Genomic DNA, 24,314 nt, shown 5'->3' with positions numbered 1-24,314 from the left:
TACAGACACTTCAGGTTACAGATGCTTCAGGTTACAGACTCTGCTAACCCAGAAATATTACCTCGGGTTAAGAACTTTGCTTCAGGATGAGAACAGAAATTGTGTGGTGGTGGCGCGGTGGCAGCAGGAGGCCCCGTTAGCTAAAGTGGTACCTCAGGTTAAGAACAGTTTGAGGTTAAGAATGGACCTCCAGAATGAATTAAGTTCTTAACCCGAGGTACCACTGTATGCTTACTATTTCATATTGTTTTATACTACAGCAGCCATGGCTCAGACCAGAGGTAGCCAACATGTTAAACTACCACTTCTATCAGTCCTGACCATTGGCCAAGCTAGCTGGGGCTGATGGGAGTTGGAGTTCAACAATATTTCTCACTCTTCTGGAAGTAATTGTGGACATTGTAGAAATCACCCAGTCCACAGCCCCCCCCACACTGCCATGGCTTGGCAAAAAGGGATTTTAAAAACCCATTTGATTCAAAGGTTAATTAGCTCTTCTAGCTCCAATAGGACAGCACTTACCCAGTGCTCCCAAGGACTCAACACACTTCTGCTTTGTTTTAACGGCAGGTGTACTTTCCTCCCCCCTCCTTCTCTCCGCTTCTGCCCACATTTCTGTGGGGCTTTTAGAATAGTTAGGGAATCTTTTACTCTTTAATCAAGGTGTGTATTGTAGTTTGCTACCTGCTTGGTTTGTAACTTTGCTGTCTGTAGCTGTATTTTTATGTATTCTGTCTCTATTTTTTTAATGCAATAACCAAACTTTATTTCTTTATGTGAGATCTTCTTGCGGGCATAGGGTTAAGATTTAGCATATGTCCATAAAAAGCACATGCCATAATTCTAGCGAAAGAGCCTAAACCGCTCAGCAGTGTGTATATGAACATATATGAGTGCTGGCTGCTAACATGTGAGTCCAGGTATAAACTTGTAACAGTATTACAGTGTGTACACTGCTCTGATATGAATGAATGAACCAAATTGACCATTCCTGCCTCAGAATATCAAGCTGAGGGGAAAGTTTTGATCAGAGCTATGTTAGAACCTACTTGTTGTAGCAACTGCAAAATTTATAGATGGTTATAGCCATCCAAAATGGAATGCTTGTCAATAACCTTCTGGATCTCAACTGTTGCAGAAAAATGTATTTGACTTTGACTATGAAAGGTCACTCAATATTTCCATTGTCATCTTTCCAATGCAGCCTGCTTAACTAAAATGCCAATGTGGAATCCATGACCGTCCTTGCTTTAGTTGTTTTTGCTAACACATAAATGGTCTTGGGTCAATAGATCAAAAACAATGTAACTTAAAGCTGATTCCATGGATTACTGTAAATACATGTTTGTACAACGTGCTCAGGAAAATGCCAGGGGGGTTAGATGCTGTGGCAGAAGGTGGGAAATAATTTCCCTGAATAATAGGCAATACCTCAGAGGCTCTTCACCTTCTAACAATTAAATAAATGCAAGAGCAGCAGCCACATTTGAGAAATAATCAAATATTTAAAAGGTTAATGTGAAGAAACTATTTTTATGACGAGCAATTTAAACGTTAAAGGTTGTTCTGTTATGAACACTGTTGGGATTGCAAATAGTTTACTGCATGAAGGTTTTATTCCTAACCGAAGCCAGAGAAATACATTGTGCTGGGCTTCACCTGGCAGTCTGCCAGGAAGCAATTAAACTGATACTGTTGCTAAGGAGATGTCTATGTAAACAGTGGGACTTCAGTTATGATAGTTTGTGAAAGGAGTCAGCATTTACATGAGTCAGGTTGTGATTGGTCAGCATTCCATTGAAATGTATTGACTCATAGTTAAAGGCCAATGAGGTTTCAGTATTCCCCTGAAAAGCTGGTGATTGGTTGGAGGGTTCTGACTGGAAAGAATAAAAGGGCAGGCTGAGCAATGTTGGGGACAGTTGGATACATGGTGGGGGGAATATGAAGAGATTCACTGAATCTCAAGCAGCAAGATTTGAGATAGTCTGAAGAGGAGAGCAGCAGCCACAGTGGGGCGGGGACAACAGCTGACATCCAGAGGGGGGCAGGGAGAGCTAATGGTTTATGGGATAGCAATCTCTTAAAGCTAAAAGCACTGAAAGAAGAAACAGAGGGAGAGAAGAAGATTTTATTAAGAGGGACAACTGAGGCCAGAATGTTGGAAGTTGCTGGTTAACCTGAAGAAACAGCTAGTCCCTGGTCAGAGATAAGAGTACTAAGAATTGAAGTCTGTGGGGGAGAGAAACCCAACCATGAAGAATACTTCTGTAAAGTTCTCTATGATTTAACAGGGGTGTATATAAAAAAGTTCATTGTCCAATGGTTTAGTACAGAGCTTAGAACTAGAGCAAGTCTCTAAATAACCTCATGTAACTTCTTTAAAACAACAGCAACATCTTTAAGCTATTATCAAGCTATGCATTGTTATAAAACCAATTTGCAAATAACCCTTATTCCTTCAATTTAAGTAAGCTTTATGAAATTATAATATTTTGGTTTTATTTCCAAAAAAATAATAGTCTCCTGGTCCCATTGTCCAAAGCCTATACTCAGCTGTCATATGCAATAAAAGGATAACAAAGGTATTTTTTTTAAAAAAAATAATAATAATGGTGGCAGTAGGACTATAATAGCCCCAAGGAATGGTCTTCTGCTAACTGTTTTAGTGGTGTTTTGTGTTTTATTGTTGTACATCACCCTGATTTTATATATCTATGGTGGTATAGAACTGCTTAAATAAATAAATAAATAAATAAATAAATAAATAAAGGGTACGTGAAAATTCCAGTTTTAGTTTCTCTCTCTCTCTCTCATTTTTCCAATCTGAAATTCAATTCTCTACATTTTCACATCAGTTTACTTTATTTTTTTTAAGTTCTCATTAATATTCCAAAGCATTTCCATTTTTCTTTGCAATTTCCCCGTTTCATAATCTCCTATGAGAGAATGAGTACCTGAAGATGTCTGTGTGGCCTGAAATAGTTCACGGCTACCCTAATATGCCTAAGATGGACCAACATTTGCTTGGCCCTGAAGGAACATGTTTCATATTCCTAGAGAAGTGCTTCAGTTTCCTTCCTTGAAAAATACAGGAGTAGGCTAAAGAACATTGCACCAATCTAACCCGATTTATTAAAATGAAAGCATCATTCAGTTGATTCTGAGCATTGAATGGACGACTATAAAAGCTCTATAATAAAACACTAATATTCTTCCATTCATCTTGATTAATGCTAATGTTTACATACCTTTTCTCCATTAAAGTATACTGCAGGATGGGGCGGGGGGAAGCATGCACAGCACATCATTAATCAGGTTGTCATGTAGACAATATCATGACTTAGACAAACATGACTACAAATCAGATTCCTTCATACTTTGGGTTAAAACACAAGAGTGTCATAGATTTGCAGAGATCAGTCAACTTGACGGATGTTGTTATGACCCATAATAATGTTGTCCATTACATGAGCTAAAGAGGCAGTTGCATCATTTATAAAAGGCATGCAATTTGTGTGATGGTAGTACTAATGCTGCACAGTAACTCAAACAAATGAGTAGTGTGATTTAGGGAAACCATCAAGCAACTAATAAATCAGCAATACAACCTTTAATTCAGAAGCCTGATTTGTAAATCAGTCAGCTCAATTTTAAACATGCATGATTTATATAACAATCTGATGATTTATTAAGGTTATTGGTTGCCCTGTTTTGAAAATTAAAATAAAAAAGTTACCGAACACTATAGAAAGATACAGAAGACTAAATTTTAGGAAGCAACGCTGAAAGTTAAATGTACAATAGTTGCATTCATATATGTAAACAAGGATAGCGCAATCTTTGGCTGCAGTTCATTTCTGGGCTCAATTCAAGGTGCTCACATTAGTGTATTAAGCCCTAAATGACTTAGGCCTCAGATATATGAAAGACTATTCCTGTCCCTATCGACTTCTTAGTAGTTCTGTCTACCTTAGAAGTGTGGGGAAGGGTGATGCAGAAGAAGGCCCTAAATTGTTCAACTTCCTCTGTAGAGAAGTGCATCTAGCATCTTCATGGAACACTATTCACCATATGCTATTTACTTTGGCCTTTGGCAGTGAAGGTATTTTGCTGTTTGTGACCCACCTCCTTTGTTGAATTCATTTTGCCAGGGCTTTTTTTACAGCTGGAATTCAGTTTCGCCACCTCTCAGGTGGGCGCCATTGCCATTCTAAGAGACCAAAGGTGTTCATGTTGAGTTTTGGCACCTCTTTTTCTAGAAAAATAGCACTGCATATTGATCTGTTCCATTTTGAAATGGTTTTATGCAGTGCTTTCCCCCCCTTAAAAATGTTTAGGGGTACCTCACCTGGAGTACTGTGTCCAGTTCTGGGCACCACAGTTCAAGAAGGACACTGACAAACTGGAACGTGTCCAGAGGAGGGCAACCAAAATGGTCAAAGGCCTGGAAATGATGCCTTATGAGGAACGGCTAAGGGAGCTGGGCATGTTTAGCCTGGAGAAGAGGAGGTTAAGGGGTGATATGATAGCCATGTTCAAATATATAAAAGGATGTCACATAGAGGAGGGAGAAAGGTTGTTTTCTGCTGCTCCAGAGAAGCGGACACGGAGCAATGGTTCCAAACTACAAGAAAAAAGATTCCACCTAAACATTAGGAAGAACTTCCTGACAGTAAGAGCTGTTCGACAGTGGAATTTGCTGCCGAGGAGTGTGGTGGAGTCTCCTTCTTTGGAGGTCTTTAAGCAGAGGCTTGACAACCATATGTCAGGAGTGCTCTGATGGTGTTTCCTGCTTGGCAGGGGGTTGGACTCGATGGCCCTTGTGGTCTCTTCCAACTCTGATTCTATGATTCTATGATTCTACCCTTATTTTCCTACTCATATTGAAATACTGCCCCTCAATGAGGCCAAACTTAGATTCACAAAATGTTGAGGGGTATGCGTACCCCTGCGTCCCCCCAGAAAAAAAGCACTGGTTTTATGAGTTTTTAAATTGCAGTGGTTTTCATCTGCTTTAATGTTGTGTTTTCTGGTGGTTACAGTATAACCTGCCTTGGTAAAGGGTGGGTAATCAATCTTATAATGAGGGATGCGGATGACGCTGTGGTCTAAACCACAGAGTCCCTTGGGCTTGCTGATCAGAAGATCGGCAGTTCGAATCTGTGTAATGAGGTGAGCTCTCGTTGCTCTGTGCCAGCTCCTGCCAACCTAGCAGTTCAAAGCACGCCAGTGCAAGTAGATAAATAGGTACTGCTGCAGTGGGAAAGTAAATAGTGTTTCTGTGCACTCTGACTTCTGTCATGGTGTTCCATTGCACCAGAAGCGGTTTAGTTATGCTGGCCACATGACCCAGAAACCTGTTTGTGGACAAATGCCAACTCCCTCAGTGAGATGAGCGCTGCACCCCATAGTCACCTTTGAATGGACTTAACCGTCCAGGAGTCCTTTACCTTACCTTATAAAAAAATGAATGAACTATCAACTGGGACAAATGTGTGAGTCACTAGGTGCTATGAGGTTTGTGGCTCGCTTTTTAGAAGAATCTGATTAATGTGGAAAGCACTGAAAGAGCACCACTAGTGGGGAGATGCAATGTCATCTCCCCACCAACTTCCACAGTCACACGCTACTGAGCACAGTTGCCGCAAGCTCTTTTGTGGCTAGCATGAAGTTTCTATGAATGCTTACAGAAGTTTTTCTTTTATTATTTTTAGATCCCAGTTTTTCAAAATATATTGCAACTGCCTGCAAAGTCAGATAAAAGCTGAATCACATCTATGTGAACCTACAAATGTGTCGTCTACAAATAGATGGCACATTTGGTCTATACAGGGGCATGATCATGCATGTGGGTCATGCACACCCTTGTGTGTGCATTTGTCCATACACGAACACTTCCCCCCCTATTTATAGTGATGCTTTCCAACCATAGTGGTAGGCGGTACTTCTGCTGTCCCCTGCCCTCAATTACTACTTCCCCATCCTCCATTACCTCCACTATTATTATTTTTATCAACTGAGCATGTGTGCAAGTATTTCTCTAACTGTGTGAATGCACTATGGATGTTATATACATAGTTTAAAAGCCTGGTGTGTTTTATATTTTACTTTCTGTGTAAATTCTGCATTGCTTTAAAAATGCCTGTAGGATTAGATTTTGATCTAATCTACGCCAGCATGAATAAGATATTATTCCATTTCAGAACGGAATGTGTGCTGTGGCGGCATTCTTTCACAGCATTCCTTGTGTGTCCTCAACACAATATTTTAACTGAGGCTTAGCATATTTTATGATCACATTTGATCCAAATTCCTTTCCATATTTTAATTCCATTGAAACTATAATGTATTCAGTGAAACCAGGGGTTGTGTCTTTAGCATTTCATGCCATCGATAATTCATTAGAAATCCCAACAGAAATCAGACAGCATTCTGTCTTCAAAAAATCTAAAATAATGCATAATATGACCCCCCAACTGATTTGCCAAAGTAACACAATGAATAAGGACTTCCATGGTTTGGCACTAAATGAATGCACTGCTTTGAATGCTATCCAAAAGCTTCCTTGCACATATTTTTTCAGAAAATAAATGAATAAATAAATGGTCCCATAATGTAATCAGATGAGATCAAGAGAAAAGACACCAGCACAAAAGAAGATTAAAATTCGGTAGAGCATTAGTCTCTTAATGTCAGGTTTGTGGGTTTGAGCCTCACATTGGGCAAAAGCTTCCTGCACTACAGGGGTTTGGACTAGATGACTCTCGTGGTCCCTTCCAACTCTACAATTCTGTGATTCTGTATTGAAATGAGAGGTCTTCCACAGCATATAAGGAAGAAAAACCCACAATCAGCCAATTGCTACTTTCACACTCAAGGTAATGTGAACGTTATCATCCCTATTGTAACATTTTATTTGACATTCAGTAATATGAATTAAGGGACGTGGGTAGTGCTGTGGTCTAAACCACAGAGCCTAGGGCTTGCCGATCGGAAGGTCGTGGTTCGAATCCCCGCAATGGGGTGAGCTCCCATTGTTCTGTCCTAGCTCCTGCCCACCTAGCAGTTCGAAAGCACAAAGTGCAAGTAGATAAATAGGTACCGCTCCAGCAGGAAGGTAAACGGTGTTTCTGTGCACTGCTCTGGTTTTGCCAGAAGCGGCTTAGTCATGCTGGCCACATGACCCTGAAAAACTGTCTGCGAACAAACGCCGGCTCCCTCGGCCTATAGAGCGAGATGAGCGCCGCAACCCCAGAATCGTTCGCAACTGGACTTAACTGTCAGGCGTCCTTTACCTTTAATATGAATTAAAATCTGCTATGAAAGTAATATATTTGACATGGTGAATTACAGTTCTATCCACATGCTAACACACACACACACACACACACACACACACACACACGATGTGTGTTATGCATTGAACACGTTAAAAGGCAATGCCAGAAAACATGGGGCATAAATCTAAGTTCATTAAAATGATTGAATAAATCACAATCCCGGTGAACAGCGGGGTATTCATCTGGGAAAAAGAAAATGTAAGTCTGTACAACAACATTCTGTAAAGAACTAGCTCCACAAAGAGCTCTGGATCCCACAATGGTAGCTAATCTTATGTCATTCATTCTACTAGATTTTGTCACCTGCATCTTTTGGCGTTCTGGTCTTTTTTTAATATTCCGCTTCAAAACAAAATCAGAATACAGCGCTAAAGTAATGCACATTTTGTGCCAAGGGGAGCTGATTAGTGCCACCTAGATATGTAATTCATGTGCAACATGTTTGCACATTGTTGTTTCTGCAAAGTTACTCTGCTTCCGCCTGTCTTGGCTAGGTGCAAAGAACTGTGAAGGCCATTGAAAGTGCTTCCTGCACCCACTAGAGATGTTTTACAGCTATGTACTCCAATCAGTGGCTTCCAAGCTCTCAGCATACATCACCACTTTTCAAACTTATCTCTTCAACAATATGGCCTGGAAACATCTTTTAAAAAAGAAAAAGAACAGATGTAAACTGAGCTTCAGCATGTTGACTTATGCACTCATCATTTTGACAGTTCTGCATATATACTTACAGTGACCTTTTATGATGCATTAACTAAAAGCAACACTTTCCCTGCCTACGTTTAAGAAATTGCTACTCTTTGTGAACCCCTAAAGTGATGCATGGCAAAATGACACTGTACAAGTTTTACACTTCATCACTTCATCAGAATAATAAAATGCAGCAGCAGGCTTTCAGCCAGTATTTGCTCTCCCAAGGCTACATCTTCCTGCGTTGCTGACTCATCTTCACTATTAAGTAGATGGACACAGGAGCTCTTTATTGTCAACGTATTATCAGAAACATTTAGAAGCCACTTAAGAAAGTGCAATAAATTTTGAATTTCTAATTAAAAAAATGAGCACGATGCTTCTCAGAATACGGAATGTGAGAGGAGGAGATCACTTGTTTTAATGGTGCTCATATTTATGCCCTACTTTTTCTGGCTTGCTAGCACTCCTTTATTGCTTGAAAAAGAAAAACAAGGTGAAGAGGGCTCCGTTTACCTGGAATCCTACTGGGTATGGCAGCAAAACAACATCAAAGAAGTGCATTTAGAAAGAGAAATGTGATGGAAACACACTTTATTTTTCATTAAAGTGGGATTGCTCTGCTTGTGGCTTTTTGCACATTTGGATGCAATGGTCATACACCTGATATCCTGGGGATCTTCACCTCTCCATTCGCAATTAATGGAAATTCGGTCATTCACTGCCCTTGAGATCATATCCAAATCCTTTAGAGATAGTAGACTCAAGGCCTTCAGAATTGGAAGCTTGTCCATGTAAAATCTAGCTTACTAGGAAAGATCAAAGGTCTATGCTGCCCAGCACTTGTCACTTGCAGCATCAGTGCCAGCTGCTCAAGAAATATGGGATCTGCTATAAAGATGTGGCAGACTGGTCTCAGTTCAATTTTGAGGTGAGCAATCCTAATCAAACAACGACACTCCTTGAGGTGGGCTTGATGTTTGAAAGAATGCAAAAAGAAGCTTTCTCTCCACCCCTCTCCAATTCAGCAGGGTACATAAAGGGGAAAAGTTTACCTTGGGCATCATGATAGGGTAGCAGGCAGAGGCTCCAAATACAGTATCAAAGAGGCTCTGTGGCAGCCTATTGCCTCTTTTTTCCCTCCTAAGAACAAGTAGATTGAAATACAGTGGTACCTCTGGTTACGTACTTAATTCGTTCTGGAGGTCTGGTCTTAACCTGAAACTGTTCTTAACCTGAAGCACCACTTTAGCTAATGGGGCTTCCTGCCGCCGCGCGATTTCTGTTCTCATCCTGAAGCAAAGTTCTTAACCCGAGGTACTATTTCTGGGTTAGGGGAGTCTGTAACCTGAAGCATATGTAACCCAAGGTACCACTGTACAACTCTCATCAATCCCTGGTGGAAAATCCCTATCCACATGATCCCAGGTGGAAGGACATGCTGCAATGTCAATATACTAGCAATATTTTGTTCTGTTTTCAAATAAGCATTTCTTGTAACACTTCAGGAGCCACCAGCTGCTACCCCATCCTGAAACCCCTGGTAATTTTTTCCTTATGGGGATGTAGACAGCCTGGCAGGCAGGGGCGCTGACTTATAAAAAATATTGGGGGGGCGGGGGCCCATACCGACTTATAAAAAATATTGGGGGGGCCCAAGACCTCCAAACCGCTGCTGCTGGGGGAACGAAAGGGGCGAGCCCCGGGCTGCCCCAACCTTAAGTGAACCTGTGAGGGCCCGCCCTTTGCGGCAGCCGATTGGCTGCCGCCGTGGGCGGTGAATATTAATGAGCTAGGGGGAATCCCCGCGAGATTGTTGATGGGTCGAGAGCCCGCAACCCCACCCCCTCTCTAGATCGGGAGTGGCTTTGTTTTAACTCATTACTGAATGTATTTTAAAAGGTAATTGGGTGTTGAGTCCCACAACGCCACCCTCACCAAGAAATCACACTTCACACATCAATTTTGTTTAAGGTTTTTGGCATGATTTTGGCCACAACTTTATTAAAATACAAATACGTGAGTGGTTGCTTAGGCATTGGTTATGACTATCTGTCCTTGCCCAGGGACAGAGCTGGCCTTCCAGATTCCAGCGGAAGCCAGCGTGGGAAACAAGTATTGGGTGAGAAAATGAAGCCGGGTATCAGTCTCACACCTCTCACCCTCATGTTCCTGTGGGACTTGCATGGCCCAAGTCCGACTCCGGGGACAAGGACGAAAAGAATGGCAAGCCCCTGGATTCCTTTAACGGAATTCCCTTTCCGCACCACCATTGGAGGGGTAGGCACTTACCCCTCTACCAACCAATTTTAACCAATGCCTAACCGCCAACCTTACAAGTTGTGACTTATTTGCTACACAGTAGGCGAAACCCAAATGGCACCAGCCAATCAGCCAAATGGTAAATTCCTACCAGGCCCCCGCACCAAGGCGGACGACCCCATGACAGGCATAGCAAGGTCAATCGAACCAGAAAAACCTCACCTATTAAAGGGAGGGTGGGCGGGTGATCCGGTGCAGAGGCCAAGAGGACGCCCCAGGAGAGGCGACCTGCATTTATAGCCTCTGATCCCTCCTCCCCCGTTGGCAACACGCAAAATTCCCTGGTAACACAATTAACCCTTTAGGGGTTCGGCCTTTCCCCAACTGCCCGGTAACCGCAGGGTGGCTTGTATGTCCCAACCGCAACACGTGTTCTCATTTTCAGGGAGAACACGCTCTATCGTCAAACAAGGAAAATAAAAAATACCAACATAATTTTGTGATTTTACAAAGCATAATATAACTAATAATTTTCTTAAATTATTGGGGGGCATAGCCCCCCCAAACGAATTTTTGAGGGGGCTCGGGCCCCCTCAGGCCCCATGGAGTCGGCGCCTATGCTGGCAGGTAGGGCGCATATGGAAATAGACTGAGACTCACTCAAGGTGGGCTGTCCTACCCACCCAGACAAAGAAGTTGAGTAGGAGTGCTTACCTGTGAATACAGAGGTGGCCACTGAAGGGATGTCAGGGGCAGTCCTCTATCTGAAGGTGTTGTGTGTTAGAATGGCTTTCTTGTACAAGCCCAGTGTGAATATAAAGGACCTCAAGAAGAGAGAGCAGACACCATGAAGTTGCCATCAATTGTTAGCACCTGGATAGGAGAATGAGTAGAATCAGGTCACCTGGCCACAGTCATTTCACCCAGGTGAAGAAAACAAAACTTTGATAAGAGCTGTTGATTTGGAAATGAAGCAGCTCAGATGGGGAGCTTATATGGGAGCTAGAGGCTTAACCCCTTCCTGGCTTTCAGTCAGGTCCTAATCCGAGATGGTATTTCCCATTAACTTCCCCTTCCTCACTGGCAGCTAATTAAGCACTTTGATAGTGGTGGTTCTGCCATGTCTGCCTGGCTCACCACTTCTTCTGCTCCTGTAGTTATGGGGTTGGCCAGTTAAGAATCCAGCCAGCTGGTGTGGGGACCGCTAGTCTTGGGACAAGGATGTCCACATCTGATGGCTTTCCAGGGTAATGGGAAGTGTGGAGACTTGCTAGAGGGTCCCGCTCCTTGTCTAACGAGACCTCAGGGTCAAGCTCTGAACTCTATCAGCAAAATCCCCATTCTTTTAAGAAGCTAAATGGAACAGTGGGCATTCAAGAAGAAGCTTGAAAAAAGGATGGAAGGGAGTTTAGAGGGAAGAATATAAAACTTTTAAAAGCAAATTGCAACACACACAGAGAGCATGCACACACAAACTTTGGAACTTTCATGAAATAATCACCATAAGGTTCTGGGTCATGGCAGCTGTTTAGGAACTTGCAGTTAATCAGATTTAAAAGAGTACTTGTTAATTGGTTGAAGGCTATATAAATGTAATAACGATGGTAGAGTAGGCATTCTCTTCCCTTAATGCCAGTCTCTTACAACAATGAGAATGAGAATCAGCCAAAAAAGAAGAAGAGAGGTTATCATACAAACTCAAAGAAGCTTATTAAGCAAGGTACTACTCACAAAGGACTAACTGGAGGTACAAATTTATTACATGAAATATTCAAAGACTGAGAGCACTGTGGGCAAATTCCACTTAACTCTGTAATTTTTACAGGCCAATATTCTTTCTTCAGAATGTTACTTATGTAATAATTCTCCCAGTGCCCCACTAATGATTTTAGAATATTGGTTTTTTAAATACTTACTAAGCTATTTGGATGATTTCCTAAATATTAGTTTGCTAAATTATCTACTTTTATTCTTTTTCTGGAACAGCACAAATGTGGGACCAGAAAATAGGATAGCTGTAGTAGTGCAATCCTATACACGACTCCTCAGAAATAAGTGACACTGAATGAGGATTACATTCGGGTAAGTGGTGTTAGGGTCTCTCTCCATCAATTCCTTTTATTTATCCGCTCAGAAGAATGTCAATTGAAGCTGTGGGGAACCTGTGGGCCTCCAGATGACCTTGGACTGCAGCTCGCATCAGCCTCAGCCAGGATGGTCATAAGGAAAGGATGATAAGCATCACTTTCAACTGCTCTCACATTCCCCTCTGGGCATGTGGGGAATGTTAGATCAGCTCACTGAAGGGAGATGTGATACAACAGTGAGGTGGGGGCTGTGTGAGTGGGATGGGACCATTGGATTGGCTTCAGGAATATGCCCTTCAGCCACAATTTCACCGCTGCCCCATCCTTCTCCCTCCTGGTGAATGGCAGTGATGCTGCTGCCAGAGACTATTGCTATGGCACTGGCCCACTGGACAGTCTGTTCCTGTGTTAGGCTGATAGTTTAGGAGTGGCTGGATGTTTGCAGACCATGCTTCGTTCTAAGTGTAGAACCAATGAAATGTGACAAGAATAAATGAAAAGTGAACAGTTTCCAAGACTTTACAATCTGAAAAGATTGTCAACAGCAACAGAATAGTAGCACAGTAGGTGCAGAACAAGTTCTTGTTTAGTAAAAACAGCAAGAGCGAGATATACAAACACCAGGTTGACTTCTACCCTTGGCTATGCTCCATGGCCCAGTGGTGTGCCAATCACCACAAAGAACTGAACAACCACAGCAAGATGTCTAACGTTCCGGCTTAGGCAAAGGGACGGATGCTGCAGAGCTTTAATAGTGAGCAATAGCAAACACAACAGGGAAACTGACACTGATGATCTAAACATTGAGGAGACTGCTGGGGTTGGAGTGAACTGTTGTTCAGTCAAGCTCACAACTTGTGAAGTGGGTGTGAAACAGCAGCACTATTCAAATACTAGAGTGAGGAGGAGACCTACAACTTGCAGAAGAAGCATTTGGAAAGAACAGCCTGGGACAAGAATTAAGTCTGGGAAAATGGTGACTATGTACTGCTTCATCCCCACTATACGGCTGCAAATGGGGTGGGAAGCTGCATTCAGATTGCAGAGAACTGCAACAAATCCAAATTCTCTGGCTTGAGTATAACACACATCGTCATTGAAAGCACACAGTAGTGATGGACACACATGTAAAAAAATTGTACAGGTTGTTGTAAAAACCCATTGTATGCAGCCTTGTAATAGTAATTAAATCCTATCTCTGCTGTTCCTGAAAATAGAGCACATAGTCGAGCTCTTAGGCTCCCTGACTCAATTCATTGCTACAGGTAATGCAAACAGAGTATGTCCTGCCAGTCTACATGGTTCATTGCTAATGAAAAGGAGTTGCCTAACCTCTTGTAAAATTAGTAGTTACACCAATTTTAATCAAGTCAGGAATTAGCTAGTCTGATTTACATTTACAAGCATGCCACATGGGTATGTCATCCCAAAAACAGAATGTGGAGCAGCACCCACAGATTTCATGTTCCGAGTAGTAACCCAACAGCTAGAATAACGTGTTTATTGACTGGATTGATTTGATTTGATTTGATTTGATTTGCATACCACCCTTCATCCAAAGATCACAGGGCAGTTCACAACAAAAAATACAAAATGAGAACACAAAATAAAGAACAAATCAAAACCAAAAACCAAAACAACCCAATAAGCCTTTCCCACAAGGCTTAGCCAAAGGCCTAGTTAAAGAGAAACATTTTCATCTGGCACCTAAAGATATGTAATGAAGGTGCCAGGTAAGTCTGGCACTTAGGCCATCAGAAACCAGCCCTTGTAGGCATGTATCCTAAAATCAAGGCTTCTTGCTGTACACAGCTTTTGCCATTCCTTCCGGCTAAAGCCTTACCTCATCTGTGCCCAAGCATTTGGAGTTTGAGGGAACAGGAGGAAGTTCTGGTGTGTACATAGAAGCATTTATGTCACTACACAACTCTGAGCCTACTTACTTGGGTATATGATCGACTGAACATAGTGGAAATACAGCCAAGTAAACATACATAAAATTGGACCATAAGATCCAGTGTGGTGTAGTGATTAGGTCGCTGGGAGACCAGGACTTAAATCCCTACTTGGCCATAATGCTCACTAGTGACCTTGGGCCAGTCATAATCTCTCAGCCTAACCTACCTCATAGGGTTTGTCATGGGAGGGAGGGGTCTGAGGAGAGGGAGAGCTATGTATACCACCTTGGGCTCCTTGGAGGAAAAAGTGGATTAGAAATGCAACAAATAAAGCAGTAAATAAAGAAGGGGTTTGCTCACATGCCATTGTACATTCATTCATTCATTTATAATATTTATATACTGCTTACTGTCCAAACAATAAATGGCCAGCCTTTTCTTATTTCTAAGAAGATGGTGCAAGATAAAAGGAAATGTCTTTGCTATGTATTTCATTTCTGCTTATTTTCATCAGTAACCTCTTAGAAGAAGTCACTCTGTGATTGACTTGGACATTAAAAGTCTGCCAGAAGACTTGATATACCCTTTGTTAAAAGGGTGGAGCTGTCAAATATTCTGCTTGCAGTCTTTCTATTCTGCTACATAGAGATTGAGGTGGTTGAACTGCCAAAGGCTAGACTTTCAGTCCTTGGTCATTCACGATCCACAATTTATTTTTTATTATGTTATAATTTCATCATGTTATGCATCTCATTACGACCACGTTGTTGTTGTTTAGTCATGTCCGACTCTTCGTGACCCCATGGACCAGTGTATGCCACTAATTATGATCACTAATAACCACCAATAATCAAATGTAGCTACAATACATTGTCCAGTCACTCAAAAACAAACATGTAACCAATTACATGCTCAGAAATAGCTTTTAGTTATTTATTTATTTATTTATTTATTTATCCACCCAACATCTAGCATTCAATCATATCTTGATATCATTCACACTTCTCTTGTCACTGACATTAAATCTACTATATATCAGCATCCAAATGCTCTGCATTAGCAGTGTTCACATTGGATGGTATTTGGCTCAAATTAGCAGCCAAAATGACATATTAGACACACAGTCAGTTTTTTGACAATAACTGGCAACTGACATGCTGTACATGTCAACATTCAACTGTATCTGATAGGCAGTATTCAATTTTTTTGACATAACATGACCTTAGGCTTTCAGTTGACAATCCTTATTTGACAATATTTGATAAGTGACATGCAGCAGCAGCACTTAAAAGTATATGACATGCAGCAGTCAACACCTGAGTATTCATGAACTTATTTATTTATTTTAGAAGCATTTATGAACCAAAACCTCTAAGCAGAATACAATATTAAAAACCCAAACACCATTATTAATAGAAAAATACAGCCCCAAGCCAGTATAAAAGCAGTATAAAAACATGCAAAGCATATAAAACCAACTAAACAGGGTTCAGTCTTATGGGTGTGGGAAAACCTGGGCAAAAGGATAAGCCTTTACAAATGTCGATTGCTGCTTTACATACGACAGAGGAAAGGGAAACAGGTAGTATAGGGATCACAGCAGAAAATCCTCATTTTTGGGTCACCACCCTATGATATTCTGTAGTGTTCAGTGCTACAAGTAGAATTTCCCCAGATGATGAAAGTGAACTTACAGGTCTGTACAGGGACAGTTTTTTCAGATATCCTTTTCCTGAGTTGCTCAGGTCTCTCTTTGTTAACAAGAGCTTGAATATGGCCCAGTAGATGATCAGTACAGTTACCTGGGCATTTGTGCAGCATGTGTTCATCCAAATGCTCCACTCAACATCCTGCCCACAACATTCTGCACCAGCTACAGCTTCGGGACCAATTCCAAGGGAAGCCCCACATAGAATGCTTTACAGTAGACCAATTGTTAGGTTACCAACACATAAATCACAGTGACTAAGCTATGCCTGTCCAGAAAAGAGTATAGCTGGTATATCACCCTAAACTGATAATAGACACTCCTTATCACAGAGGTCACTGCAGCACCCAATGACAAAGATGGATCTAGAAGCATCCCCAAACTATGCACCTGCTCTTTCAGAAAGAGTGCCACCCTTTTCAGCACTGATGAACTCCCCAACTCCTGGACCTGGGAACCATGCTTACAAAGTCTCCATCTTATCAGTATTCAGCCTCAGTTTGTTGGCTTCATCCAGCCCACCACTGCATCCAGGCACTGGTTTAAAGCTGTCACAGGCTCTCCTGATTCAGAAAGAAAGCTGGAAGTCAGCATACTGATGGCATTGTGTCTCAAATCTCCTAATGGCCATTCCCAGTAGCTTAATATAGCTACTGTACTAGGCAGATTTCAGGATAAGATAATGTCCTGTGGCACCCTACAGCACAACTGTGGACACATAAACCCCCAACTCTATTCTTCGAACCTGACTCCGTAGGTCAGAGTAGAACCACTGCAACACTCTGCTACCAATTCCCAACTCACAGAGATGATCAAGGAGGATATTATGGTAAATGATACTGAAAGTTTCTGAGAGATCAAGCAGAAGCAACAAGGTCACAATCCCCCCATGGCTCCCCCATACTTCATAATGGCAAAGACTGATTCTGCCCCCAAACCAACCCTGAACCCAGATGAAAATGGGTCATGATGTGTGTCTGCAGCTGGACTGCCATGGCCCTCTCAAGCACCTTACCCACAAAAGTTATTTGTGACCAGACAGTATCTGTCAAGTACCTCAGGGTCCAGAGAGGGCTTCTTTAAAAGTAGCTACACTACAGGCTCCTTTAAGGTGCCAGACACACGTCTACACACACACACACACAGAGAGAGAGAGAGAGAGAGAGAGAGAGAGAGAGGTGCATTAGAAGGAGAAGAATTTGGATTTGATATCCCACTTTATTACTACCCCAAGGAGTCTCAAAGCGGCTAACAATCTCATTTTCCCTTCCTCCCCCACAACAAACACTCTGTGAGGTGAGTGAGGCTGGGAGACTTCAAAGAAGTGTGACTAGCCCAAGGTCACCCAGCAGCTGCATGTGGAGGAGCAGGGAATCGAACCCGGTTCACCAGATTACGAGTCCACTGCTCTTAACCACTACACCACACTGGCTCTTTTTGGACTCACCTGGCCTACCCCATTCAGATAGCTCAAATTAGTCATGATGAACAGGAGAAAGGGGAGCATGTTGTGGGTCAAAGTGATGCAAGTTCCTTGTGCATATCCTCAGACCTCATCAAGGAAGATACTGCTCTTGGCTCTGTAATAATGGAAGCATTCAACTCAACATGGAGAGGAACAATTTTATCCCCATAGTGGATTGTCACAGCTGGCCTCTGTGTCAACAGGTGTCCACAGCCCCCTCACTACATGGAAAAGTTCTACTGGCTACTTGTCTCTTTGCCAAAATTAAATTTTCTAGACACACATTTTTTAAAAGCCACAAATACCTGCAGTTACCTAATTTGACCTAAAGGTTAACATATTATCAAGGCTTTGAATCTCATCACAACTGATTTACTTACTAAACAACACCTGAAACCTGGAATGGACAGTTTTCATGAAGCGTTAAGTTCTATTCTGTTTTCTTTCAAAGTTAAGCAATACCACAAGATGAGATCCAAAATAATTTTTTTTCTAGCATGCCCTGAGGCAAATCTGTGGTCTGAATAAGAGAAATGAATGTTTGCAACCCAGCAAAATGGAACTATTTCTCTCAGAGAACTGCAGATAAGCGTGACAATAACTGTGAAGAGATAACTGAAGAGCAAAGGGTAGATCCTCTCATCACTTACAGTCCTTGAGAAACATCAGTCTCACTTAGATGAGCTGTTTAGACAAGTACTATAGTAGGCTAGGGAATAAAACAAAGGAGAAAATATTTTACCCCTAACAAAAGGAGGCAGGCAATTTAGTACTGTAATAACAAAAGAAACATTTTGCTGTTAAGGGAAGCACAATTATTTTTGATTTGGCTGCACTTCATAAGCTAGATATCCAATCTACAGCACAGCTATATCCTGGTTATCATTACTGATATAGAAAGCTTACATTAAAGGACATAATAGAGCTGAACTATGCATTTAACCACAATATTTCATGGGAAACCGTGATTACTTCCTGGATGATGTTTGATTATACCCCACACCAGTTTAATAAATGAAAATAGTAATCATACCATGAAACTTGGTTCAGGCCATGCTTACTTGCCTTCCTACTGCACAGTCATGTGCCAAGTTTAAATTATGTAAGGCTTTAGATGCAGCAGGGATGGTGTTAAAGAAGGACCGAACATTTTTTATGTATGCAACAACGGCAGCAAGGATACTCATCGCTAAGAACTGGAAAACTCAAGATCTACCCACACTGGAAGAGTGGCAGATGCAGCTGATGGACTATATGCAATTGGCGGAGATGACTGGCAGAATCCGAGACCTGGGAGAAGAAAGGATTGAAGAAGATTGGAAGAGATTTAAGATTTATTTACAAAAATATTGTAATTTGGTTGAATGTTAAGAAGGATGCTTGATCATAAAATAATTGACCACCACTAAATTAGACTGGAATTTGATGATAAGTGATATTAAGGAAAACATAAACCTTTTGGAGAATTGCTAGATTATATTTAAATGAGTGGAAATAAGATTGTAAATAAGATGATAATTTGCTTGAATTTTTTTTTCAACGATGTAAGTGGGAGTAGGAGACGTGAGGAAGTCCAAAGAAGTTATGAGATTTTGTTATGACATAACTAATGTTGTTTTTTATTTGTGCATTTCTTTTATAAAAAAAAACCTTAATAAATATTTATTAAAAAAAAATAGATGCAGCAGGGATGGGGAACCTGTGGCCATCCAGATGTTTTTGAACTTCCAGCCAGAATAGTCAATGGCCAGAGAAAATGAGAGCAACATCTGGAAGGTCCCAGGTTCCCCATCCCTGATATAAACAGGAGGCACATCTGCTTGTCCAAGACAGCACCTCCAAATTCTTGCTCTTTCCCTGTCTCACTGCAGTCTTCACAATTTACTACCCTGAACCATTCAGAGGGACAATCAACCACCAGGAACTTTTTCAGGGATACACAGGGGACGGTGGGGGTGTGGAGGAGACAGGAAAGCCCTGTTGCATGAACAGAGTTCTGTTCACTCACAAAGGCTTATGGGGGTTCAACTGAATCTCTCAATTTTTCTCAGCAGTGGTGCTGGTTTAGAGGATGGGAGAACTGGATTACTTGAGAAAGCATTCTACTCTCTTAGGAGTTAGTGGGTTTGAAAGGTTAGAGAAGACCCTTCTGTGTATGAAGCAGAGGAATGGAATCAGCCCCCCCCCATATGATTTTTGGAACTAGGTACAACAGTCATGGAAAAGCCAAGGGTCAATGGAGAAAGTTTATCTAACATTAAATTTCAGTTAGAATGAGTTTTTATTTTTATTTTTGTACTTATTTTAAGATTTATTCTCTCTCAGGATTTTTAAGAAGGCTGCTCTTCAGCCTTAGGAAAATGGAGATAGCAATTCAGACAGAAGAACAACATAGAAGATCCCAATTTGGTTCTCAGCTAACTTTGTGTTTCTGAAGGCTGCTACTGTATCATTTAGGTTCTCTTGGTTGGATGCTATGTGCTCCAAAAACATATGTTTTGAATTCGGTTGTTCACCAATCCATGTACCAGATTACCATGAGGGTGGGGTATTTTTCCCTTTGAGAAAATGTATAGCAAGCAACCTGATATAAGTGTTTGTTTTCTTTCCAGACAGACTGTGTACCATGAAACAGGGACTTAGGCTGCAGTCCTAACCCCGCTTACTTGTGAGTAAGTTCCATTGAATTCAATAGAAATTATGAGGAGACAAGCTTAAGCTTGCATCGTCAAATGGAAATCGGTATTTGTTTTCGTTTGTCTTTTTGGTATGTATTTTTATATTGGAAACTGCCCTGTGATCCTTGGATGAAAGGTGATAGAGAAATTGAATAAATAAAATACTATGAATATAAATAAATATCCAATTAGCAATAGGCTTAAAGCTGATTCATGCATGCAAACTAGTTTCTTATTTTTCCCATGTGATCCCTCTCATTTTGGGATGATGTGGAGAAACCTTTGTCCCTAACCAATGAAGCATTTGCAGCCATTTCAGGGACTGGGGGAGCTGGGGGGAAAGCCCTACTTTTATTACAGTGGTACCTCTAGTTACAAACTTAATTCGTTCTGGAGGTCCGTTCTTAACCTGAAACTGTTTTTAACTAGAGGCGTGCTTTCGCTAATGGGGCCTCTTGCTGCCACTGCGCCACTGGCACACGATTTCCGTTCTCATCCTGGGGCAAAGTTCTCAACTCAAGGTAACTCTTCCATGTTAGCGGAGTTTGTAACCTGAAGCATTTGTAACCTGAGGCGTTTAACTCGAGGTACCACTGTATTAGAAACATATTGGTTCCAGCGCATTCCTAGCCAGTATTTGCACCTTCTTAGAAAGCTTTTCTTTTAAAACATTTGGAAAACACTGGCCATCTGATGATGTTGCTTCCTTGTGGACTGCAATAAGTTTTCTCCCCCTTACGTGGACAAAATTGGAAACTACTCTGCCACATCCCTGTTTAGAGAGCACCCTCTACAATGTTTCCAGTCACATAAGCATCTGAAGGAAGATTTCGGTCTTAAGAGGCAATATGGGCTGAGTGAACTCTGCTGGATGTCCTTTTATTTGCCATGACACTCACCATCATTAAACTATAGGATCATTTGGCCTGCCTTATTAACTTTTGCGGGAGATGTACAGCTTTGTGCCTTGGTTTTCGAAAGTCAGTGGGGGGAAAATGCAGACAGATGACTTCATCAGCAGAGCAAGGATTGAAAGACAAAGGGAATTCAATGAGGTGTAAACAAAACAAAGCAGCAGATTGAGCTGGAGGGTGAGATTGGAAACTGAAACACATTAGTTCCAGCAACAGTTTTCCTAGAGGGTCTTTCCTTTTTTAAAAAAGAAAAAAATGTAAATCATTTTAATAACCAAAGAAGATTGTGCATATCTTAGAAGAACAAGACAAACATGAATCTCAAAGCAAACTGCAACGAAGGCTACCCGAATATGTACTACACTTAAGTACAGTATAGTGAATTTTACTTGCATGGCTAATTTTTAAGAGACTTTACAAACAAGCCTATGCCTGTTAATTGGAATCAGACAGATTCTACTTTGCTAAATGATCAGAAATTAAATTGCATGATCCTATTATGCCTTGATAAAATTCTCTCTATCTTATAGAATATTACTTGGAACTTTGCAAAATGCTCTTTATGCTTAAGATATTTAAGCAACCTTTTGACCCTACCTCACTCTTAGGCAAACTAATAAAAAAAAAGATAATTTAGAGATGCGTGCTTACCTCTAAAATCACTATATATGAAGACCACATATAGGACACCTTTTTTGGATTGACGTGTGCATTCACAGATACATTGACAAATAAATTTGAACTGTGCTGGTATAAGCATTTTTTATTGTATTCCTAACCTAGATGGAACATGAACTATCCAAGTTAATTAGCACCATTAGAAATATTAGTTGTCAATGGAAGCAAATCACAAGATGTTGAAATCAGTGACATTAACTCCCATTGATTTTAATATCACTGGTTTACATATAATATTGCCTGTCACTGGGCTGTATGGTGTATTCAGATCTAACTCTAGATGGGGAAATGAGGTATTTAAAACTTGAATAATATCCTTTAAATATTTCAAAAATCATTAGTACCTGAAAGGGCCATGGCACTGTTCATCAGCATGGGACTCTTAAACTCAGGCTCATGGGTTTGAGCCCCAACTTGGGCAAAAAATTCCTGCATTGCAGGGGGCTGGACTAGATGACCCCCATGGCCCCTTCAAGCTTTACAATTATATGATTCTATATCCCAGCAAAACAGCAAAAATGTCCTTACACCGATCTTCTCTGAAAAATCGTGCTTAGCAATACTTTGGTACACCACTATACTTGATCCATAGAATGTCACTGCTGTAATTATTTAACAGAAAAAAAGTACTGAGAGCTATTGAAATCACAAATGGCATAGCTATGTGATGTGTCATTTGCAATGAAAAATGGGGAAGGGAGTCAAAGTTAGGATTGGGGAATCAATCAATTTCGGTATCTCTCTGTCCCCCCCCCCCCAATCTTACGTATTGTTTTCCACATTTCCACCTCAGTTAAATTTTATGAAATAAAATATGCTTTTGATTTTTTGAATTGTTTTGTTGCTACTAATTATCTTACTGTTTTGTTTTTGTATACCACTTTGAGGTTTTCAACAATCGAGCAGAATGTAAATTTTATGAGAGAAATAAAACAACAACAAAAAATAAATCAGTTTGCATTAAAAAAAAGTCCCTGTGAAAATTCAGAACAGTAGCTCTATTGGTCTGTTGTATTCCTCCCCCCCTTTATACTTATTTGACAATGACCCTGTAAAACCCAGTGGGGGTAATCCTGACCCCTGATGCTAATGGCTTGGGAAGAAGGCATAGGGTGATATTCTTTCTTCTCTTGCCAGTCTCTACAGGATCCTGAAATGGGATGCTTTGGGCAGAACTGGGAGAGCCAAGGATCTGTTAGATGCTATGCTAGGGTTACCAGACGTCCCCACTTCCTGGGGACAGTCCCTGGATTTGTGAATAAGTCCCCAGACAAATTCCATCCCCTGAATGTCCCCATATTTTATCTAATGTCCCCAGGAAACGCAGCAGTGGAAATCTCAGCAGCCTGGAGCAGCTGGCTCTAGGAGCTACTCGGAAGTGGTGCAGGGGCTTCAAGATGCAGCTTCCGCGCTGCCTCCACCCTCCATGTCCCCAGCTTCTAAGCTGGGAAGGGAGGCTTCATGCTGCCTATTGGAGCAGCCTTCCAACTCCTAATTGCGTGCAAGCAGGAGCAGGATGGGGATTTCTCAGTTAGCCTCCCTTCCCAGCTGAGGGATCCCCGCCCCCTCCTGATTCCATGCAAATAGGAATGGGATTGGGGTTGCTTCGATGGGAAGAGAGGCATTGCTCTGCCCAGGCCTCGCTGCTGCTGCCGCTCTCAGTCCTCCTCCTCTGCCTTCCATGCCTGACCCACCGCGCACTGCTTCCCCACCGCCACTGTAGAACTAACAACTCAGGGGCCACCCAGGATCATGGAGAAAGGAGATAGAAGCTTTGGAGGAAGGGGAAACGTGTTGGTTGAGGTCAAGGTGGTGGCCACTCCTCTGCCACCGCCATCGCTGCAGCATCAACGTCCCAAATGTGGAGTATTTATTTATTTAATTAAAGTCTCCCCAGATTCATTGAAAAAAATATGGTAACCTTATGCTATGTGGGTCTATTGTCAGCTGAGAGGCCCAGTCTGGGTCCCTCTCTGCTGCTCTATCCCAGCATAGCAAAACTCCAAGAAACCTGCACCTGTTCTGCCTTGACTGTCAAAGCTTCAGATGGGAAATGGCTCTGCTTCTCTCACCATCTCCCAGGCAGGGTTAGCATTGCTGTGTCCCTTCTGGGCAGACTTGTATAGGACTGGGGAATCTAATCTGAAATAGGCTAGATGAAAATAGGAACAGGGTAATATTTGTTCTGAATCAGTTAGTCAAGAACACTTTTGTCTCGGGCTCAATCATTGATTCTTGCTTTGCAGAGCGCCGGCAATGGATTGCACTGGAGGGAGTGTGGCTTTCAACAGAAAAAAAAGGTTGCCCACCCTAATGTATAGCAGCTGTTAATCAAATCCAACCCATTGATAGAAAATAGCAACTACAGTACAATTAGCTGCTTGCTTTAAGCTATACTCTGTGCTCTTACAGGCCTGTGATAGTCAGAAAAGAAATATAACTCATTCTCTTAGCTGCTGTCAGTTCCTCAGATCTATCAGGGTCAGAACAACCACCAGCTCTGGGCAGTGGAAGATGAAGATGTGACGCAGAGCCCAGAATCAGATGAGAAAGCAGTTCCTTTATGAGCATAACTACAGTTCCTAGTG

The 24,314-nt window shown here is 41.6% G+C and overlaps 1 long non-coding RNA gene across 4 annotated transcripts in view; it reads right to left on the bottom strand.

Moving 5' to 3' along the window:
• LOC309340261 overlaps positions 1-14,410 on the bottom strand; it is a 41,447-nt gene extending 27,037 nt beyond the window's left edge. For 2 of the 4 annotated variants that reach the window (XR_014155904.1, XR_014155905.1), the window contains exons 1-3: positions 14,311-14,403; positions 11,380-11,618; positions 11,013-11,171 (exon numbers count right to left, since the gene is read on the bottom strand). This is a non-coding gene — a long non-coding RNA (uncharacterized lncRNA). Of the gene's footprint in view, positions 1-8,613; positions 9,166-11,012; positions 11,172-11,379; positions 11,619-14,310 lie in introns of those variants that run through there. The other 2 variants (XR_014155903.1, XR_014155902.1) reach the window with 2 other exon arrangements.
• Between the last annotated feature and the right edge of the window lie 9,904 nt (positions 14,411-24,314).

The sequence above is a fragment of the Podarcis erhardii genome (genome assembly GCF_964252035.2).
Source record: "Podarcis erhardii genome assembly, chromosome: 4".
Lineage (NCBI taxonomy): Eukaryota > Metazoa > Chordata > Lepidosauria > Squamata > Lacertidae > Podarcis > Podarcis erhardii.
The sequence above is the reverse complement of the archived record's forward strand: the minus strand, read 5'-3'. Positions and strand labels throughout refer to the sequence as shown.